This window comes from Piliocolobus tephrosceles, chromosome 6 (assembly GCF_002776525.5).
Source record: "Piliocolobus tephrosceles isolate RC106 chromosome 6, ASM277652v3, whole genome shotgun sequence".
Taxonomy (NCBI): domain Eukaryota; kingdom Metazoa; phylum Chordata; class Mammalia; order Primates; family Cercopithecidae; genus Piliocolobus; species Piliocolobus tephrosceles.
Genome location: NC_045439.1, coordinates 129,581,756 through 129,588,784, shown reverse-complemented (window position 1 = coordinate 129,588,784; position 7,029 = coordinate 129,581,756). Strand labels below are relative to the sequence as shown.

The 7,029-nt window shown below is 46.0% G+C and overlaps 1 protein-coding gene across 1 annotated transcript in view; it reads right to left on the bottom strand.

The window, feature by feature from the left end:
* The window catches only part of PGPEP1L (pyroglutamyl-peptidase I like), a 65,869-nt gene extending 59,402 nt beyond the window's left edge, over nt 1-6,467 (bottom strand). Inside the window, 1 exon segment of the mRNA XM_023220905.1 lies at nt 6,335-6,467. The gene's annotated coding sequence lies outside the window, so the exon portion shown is untranslated.
* Nucleotides 6,468-7,029: the final 562 nt, after the last annotated feature.

Genomic DNA, 7,029 nt, shown 5'->3' with positions numbered 1-7,029 from the left:
AGAGAGAGAGAGAGAGAGAAATTTATATATATATAAATTTGTCTAACACTCCTGCACCACACACTGATCTTCCTCTTCAACAAACAGGAACGAGGCTTCATGCACACACTGAACCTTGATCAGGTCACTACATCTGACCTGACATTAGGATACTTTTACTTAAGTTTCTAATGTATAAGTGACATACATTTATATACACACACACACATATATATATATATAGATTTATATATTGAAAAAATATATTTATATATTGAAATATATATATTTATATATTGAAATTTGTATATTGAAAATATATATTCAGTTTATATATTGAAAAAAATATATATAGAGAGAGATTTATATATTGAAAAACCCAAGTAAAATAAAAATAAGAAAGTATCCTTAACATCAGGTCAGATGTAGTGACCTGATCAATGGTCAGAGCCTGAAGCCTCCTTCCTGTTTGTTGAAGAGGAAGACCAGTGTGTGGTGTGGGGGTGTTAGAGAAATAGCACCAGCAAACTGGAACTTTCTTCTTGTCCTAATAAGCAGGACTGAAAATGTTCTCCCTATGTAATTTAATTTCTTTTAAATTTAAAATGAAGTTGACTTAATTTGATGTCACGTCACCGTCCACTGAAGTTATCTCACTTTCCACAGTGATGCCGCCTCCATCCGTTAGGATTCATTCTACTCTACGATTTCCAACTTTCTAAGAAAGTTAGAAAACTTGCACTAAGTGTTTTAAAGGCATGATGCTTGTGCCTGTAAGTGAATTGGGCCCAAATACTGCCGTGCAGCCTCAGGCATTTTTCAAAGGGAACCCTGGCCTTTGGGGTTGTCATGAGGTGCAGAGTCCTGGATGGTCCCCTGATCTAGCTGTAAGGGAGCTGGTGAGAGCTTGAACTCAGACCAGGGAGAGGAGAAGGCCAGGTGTGGGGAGGCCCTGCCAACAGGATGACCTGTTTCCATCAGAGCTGGAGGCTAAAGAGAAGGGCAAAGTTCCAGTTCAGAAGTAAGAGAACGTCTCTGCCCTGAGATACTGTTGCTGCAGCAAGGCTCCCTGTAGCCCCTGCGTGGCTGCCTCCCACTGTCAGCCACTTCCCCATATGGACCCTCACAGACTGAACAAATCTGAGTGACCTCAGAGATGCCTGAGGGCACCTAGCTCTGTTTATTTCATGGCACATTTTAAAGAGCCCCAGGAACTGGAGATAGAGCCCACTGGGAGGGGAGTCTGTTTGGACACCGTTTTCTTCATTTTCATCTTCTGTGTATTACTCCTCTAGTTGATCTTTTCTAGTACTTAAAAGTAGCTATTGGTCTCCCTGTCAGATCCAGTAAGAAACAGGGATCCGCAAGCACTTGGGTAAGGAAGTTCATTGTTGGTTAAGACCTGAGTTGCCAAGAAACTCAGACACAGATCCACGAACCCTTTTACACGTGGGGATTGGTGTAATTGGCTTAACTGGCTCGATGCTGATTCACAGCACCTTCAGGGAAGAATCTTACTGGAGTTCCACCTCAATGTGTGCATTGGGATGGGCTGTAGGAGGATGCCTTAGGGGCAGATGCAGTGATGTGTTGGAAGCATGGGGTAGGGGTATCCCTGTGGGAGCCAAGAGACATTGAGTCCATGTGGGGGAGGGGTGTTGGGGCCATGTAGGGTAACAGGAGAATGAATGGGGTGAGAGGTAGAGCTTCATAGCTAAGGACACTAGCATTTGGTGCATGGGACATAATGTTCACATATGGTGAGGCAGATCTAGATTTGGGAACATGCCTGTGGTACGTGCTGCCTTGCACAGGGGAAGGAAGAAGTGAGAGAGAAGATGGTGGGTGGAGAGAAGAATGAGGCTGAGGCCAGTCACAGCCCCTCCTGTCAGCCTTATCTAAGAAAAACACGTGGCCCTGCAGCGAGGACCCTGCAGTGAGCACCCACAGTGGTGCTACCATGGTGCCTGCTCTGCATAGCCCACTTGCCCTGGAGCCAGGGCCAACACATTTGGGAAAGGCTGGATTCCATGAGCTTCTTGACTGATACTCTTTTCCAGCTTTACCTGCTTACGTGCTTCCTAGATCTCCAAGAATTACAGCACACGGACAGCCTCAGGGTCTGTGCTTTTTTCTGGGACACCTGACACTTGAACACAGTTAAAATAAAGCATTTGCTCACCTCTGAGAGGACCCCACTTTTCATTTATTCATTCACTCATACATTTTGCTAAGCACCAACTCTGTCTGCACCAGGGAAATAATAAAAGAGAAAATCGTCATCTTTCTCCTTAAAAACTCCCATTTTTAAAGAACTCTTAAATGTATGACTAAAAATAAGTGGATAAGTGGAACAGGAGCTAATAAAATTCCAAGGGCATTTTCCAGGGTAGTTCAGAGGAGAGAGGTCAGCTCTGCTGGGGACTGGCCAGAGATTCTGCAGAGGACCAAGAAGGAGTGGGTATGAGGATTCATCTAGGAGGAGAGAGGAGCAATTGAGAGAAAGTCATGGGTATGTCACTGGGGCAGGCAGAAGCATGGAACCTTGCAGATCATCAAGTTGTCCAATGTGGCTGGAGCCCAGACGGGTTGGATGGTAGGAGATGATGCTGCATAACTGCCTGGAACTGGCTTCTAGCAGCGTGGGGGCCTGTGCAAGGGAAGCTGAGCATTACCCAGCAGGTCAGCTGTTGCCAGTAGTATTAGTCTGTTCTCATACTGCAATAAAGAAATACCTGCGACTGGGTAATTTATAACGAAAAGAGGTTTAATTTGCTCACAATACTGTAGGCTGTACAGGAAGCATGGCTGGGGAGGCCTCAGGAAACTTACAATCATGGCAGAAGGCAAAAGGGAAGCCTGCATGTCTCACACGGCTGCAGCAGGAGGGAGAGAGAAAAGGGGGAGGTACTACATGCTTTTAAACAACCAGATGTTGTGATAACTCACTACCATGAGAATAGCACCAAAGGGGAAACCCACCCCCATGATCCAGTCACCTCCCACCAGGCCCCTCCTCCAACACTGAGGATTATAATTTGACATGAGATTAGAGAAGGGACATAAACCCAAACCATATCATTCTACCCCTTGCCCCTCCCAAATCTCATGTCCTTCTCACATTTCAAAATACAATCATGCCTTCTTAACCTTCCCCCATAGTCTTAATTCATTCCAGCATTAACTCAAAAGTCCAAAGTCTGAAGTCATCTGAGACAAGGCTAGTCCCTTCTACCTATGAGCTTGTAACAATCAAAAACAAGTTCATTACTTCCAAGATACAGTAGGGGTATAGGAATTGGGTAAATACTACTTTTCCCAAAGGGAGCACAAGTGAACTTTGTGGTGATGGTACTCCTAGGCATCTTGATTGTAGTGGTAGTTATAGGAAGCTAAACACGAGCTGAAACTACACACACAGACACACACACACACACACACACAAACACACTGCATGTGCATACAAATTTTGAATTATAACAATGTCAGTATCCTGGTTTTTATATTGAAATATCAGGAGAAGCTGGGTAAAGGGTACAGGAGACCTCTCTGTACACTTTTTTTTTTTTTTGCAAATTCCTATGAATATTTATTTCAAAATAAAAAGTTTTAAAAACTGTGTGGCCTCCTGTGTGGGAGACTAGCCAGTGCCAGATATGCCTGTGATGGAGTGGGGTGCTCAATTAAGTGGGCTGCAGGTACAAGTGGAATTGTCTAACTCAGCTTTATCCTGGAGCACAGCTGAGGTTTTGTTCCATCTCTGATTCCTGTGACATATTTCTCAATTCATTCAAATTCTTAGATGAGGAAAGGGCTGTGATTAAATGTCAGTCTCTGAAAACCCAGCTCCCTGGACCTCAGGCCTTTAGAGTAGGAACCAGTTCTGCAGAGAAACTTGAATTATACCTTTGCAATTCCTGAACATCAGAGTCTGGACCCACAAACAGGGTTGGCTCACGAGGGGGTAAAAACTTTCTCAGGGAATGAAAAATTTTGGACAGGACGTCCCAAAAAGCCCATGGTATCCTCTGATTTGACCAAATCCTTTAGAATAAATAAGACTTTAGCTGCCTCTGGAAACAGCCAGAAAAAAAAAAAAAGTTATAGAAAATGGTGAGATTAAGAAAAAAAAAAAAGCACTGAGAAGCCAGGTACCTCCTAGGATAATAAAAATGCAGTAACAGACAAAAATCCCATTCTGCTTTAGAATCATATTTTTATCAGCAAATATGACACCTCTTATCTGTTTTAAATTAGAAAAATCAACTCTGCAAGTGAAGGTTTGAAGCTTTTGTGTCGCAGGGTCAAACCTCACTTTAAACTTGGTCAGCCCCCCAGTGGAACTTGCAAAAGGAGCTGGAGAAATCTCTTAGAATTCTGAGAGGCCCATGGGAGGGATGCATGTTTTCTCACTCTTGTTATTGTTGGTGCCAGTCTGAACACCTTGATCTCGAAGCAATTTGTCAGAGCCCTGGTTCTCCCACCATCTATCTACATGCCAATTGTCTTGGTGAGATTTACACATGAAGAAAATCCAATTAAATGAAGAGACTGCCCCTGGCAGCTCAAAGCATTTCTAACACAGGAAGGCCATGCTCTGGAATCCAGCGGGCATTCTCAAATCGCAGCTGATTATCAGGTACTTCATCAAACAGTCTCCAGTTTGCCAGCAAACCACAGGCTGACAAGACAAAGGCAGGGGTCAGTGTGATTCTAAGATGGTGCTTCAGTGTTCGTATTTCATTCATGACAAGCATTGCATGTATGAGGAGTACAGTTTCCTTAGGAATTCAAGAGTAATTTGAACCATTCAATCTCCAGAACCAAAATAACACAAATAAGAGCAAGGGAGATAAAAGGTTTCCCAAAGAACTTTCTTTTTCTCAGAAGGTCGATAGGAGTTTGAATTACAGTCTGAAAAGATTAAGTGACACAACTTTCAATTTCCCATTCATCCGGTAAACCCTGTCTCTTCATCCAACACAATTCAGAAAACTTAAAACTGGCCAAATGTGTCTCACTAAAAATGAAGGCTGGACACGATGGCTCATGCCTATAATCCCAGCATTTTGGGAGGCCAAGGCAGGAGGATCACTTCAGCCCGGGAGTTGAGACACCAGTCTGGGGAATATAGGAAAACCCTGTTTCTACTAAAAACTAAAACAAAATACATTGTGGGTGTGGTGGTGAGTGCCTGTCGTCCCAGCTACTTGAGAGGCTGAGGTGGGAGGATTACTTGAGCCCAGGAGTTTGAGGCTGCAGTGAGCTATGACTGAGTCACTGCACTCCAGCCTGGACAACAGACGGAGACTGTCTCAGAAAAATTAAAAATACAAAAATAAAAATAGGGCCAGGCGCGGTGTCTCATGCCTGTAGTCCCAGCACTTTGGGAGGCTGAGGCGGGCAGATCACGAGGTCAAGAGATCGAAACCATCCTGGCCAACATGGTGAAAACCCGTCTCTACTAAAAATACAAAAATTAGCTGAGCCTAGTGGTGGGCGCCTGTGGTCCCAGCTACTTGGGAGGCTGAGGCAGGAGAATCACTTGAACCAGGGAGGTGGAGGTTGCAGTGAGCCGAGATTGGGCCACTGCACTCCAGCCTAGTGACAGAGTGAGACTCTGTCTCAAAAAAAAAAAAAAATTAATAAAAATAAAAATAAAAATAAAAGAGCTTTGTGAAGATCAGACCCCCAGGGTCCCGCTGGGATGCTGACTTGGTGAGGCACATGTGGGTGGGGGTGACTTTGGATGTACTGGTGTTTGCAGAAGTGAGCAGCCACCATTCCTTCCAAGTTGACCTTCTGGGGCTCAGGGTCTCCAGATAGTGGCTGTCAGGGGTGCTTCAGAGCTCCCTGAGAAACGGAAGCTCTCACTCTGGGAGCGGGGCCTGTGTGTTCCTTCGCGGGTGGCCATTGTAGACGGGCTTGCAAGCCTTGTGAGGGCCCTGTGGTTTCTGGGCCTACAGATTCCTCTTCCTTGCTATGAGCCTGCACCCCCAAGGGATACCTCACGTGCCTCAGGCCCCACTCAGGGAAAGCAGGTACCAGTCTCAGCTTCCTCCCTGCTGGGTTGAAAGGCAAGGTCTGAGCCTAAGCCACCAGCGGCACCTTCGTGCGTGCCACTCAAGAGTTATTTGAAGCGAATGAGCCACAGAAGCAGAAATGCCTGTGTTCCTGATTGTTTATCACTGGGGCACAGCAGGAAGTCCGTTTCCATCTGGAATTATTAGCACCACCAGTTGCCACTCTCTTCCCCTCAGGGAACTGTTTAAGACCCAGGATCAAGCCAGTGCGCATTCCAGGGCCAGGCTAAAATCAGCAACAAATAGCAGAGAAAAAAATTATATAGTCTTACCAGTCACCACCACGCAGCTGGGCTGGGAATCCATGAAGACGAAGTGGGAGCTCGCGCTGCGCTTCCTGGGTCAGGCGGCTGCCCAGTGGCCAGGCTCTGCGCTCTCTGAGCTCCGGGCTTTTCCTCCGCCTGGCCGCGTGCTGGCTGGGGGAGGGGGGGCCCGCTATGGAGCGGGAGCCCAACCCCTCCTGGCCGCCGGGCTTCCGTAGCGTTCTGGGCCCCGAAAGGCCAAGGATCTGGGGGAGGGTGATAAGGCGATGCCCCTTTGAAGTAGAACGATCCAGCTCAGGACAGCGGGTTGGAGCGCCAGCAGGGACTTTCTGGACATTTGGGCCTGGGTCAGTTTGTTGTTCAGGATGGTTCAAAGGTGAGCTAAGGTTTTGGCCACCAGCTGTCCGGGTTTGCCTGGGATGGAGGGGTGTCTGGGACGGGTAGAACGTGCTCAAAGGGGTGCCGTCCTGGGCACTGTGGGCTACCCTACAAGTCGTTTATTTAGATCTTATTTTTTCCTCTTTAGTAATCCCCGCTCCCTGCCAGAGCCCCTCATTGTGTTTGGCCATTGTGATTTGGTAAAATTTGATTGCTCTGGAAACTCATTCCACAAAATACGTGACATGTGAGCAGAAGAAAAAAAAAAGAAGAAGAAGAAGAAGAAAAGAAAAAGAAAGAAAACAAAACCATAGATGAATCTTACC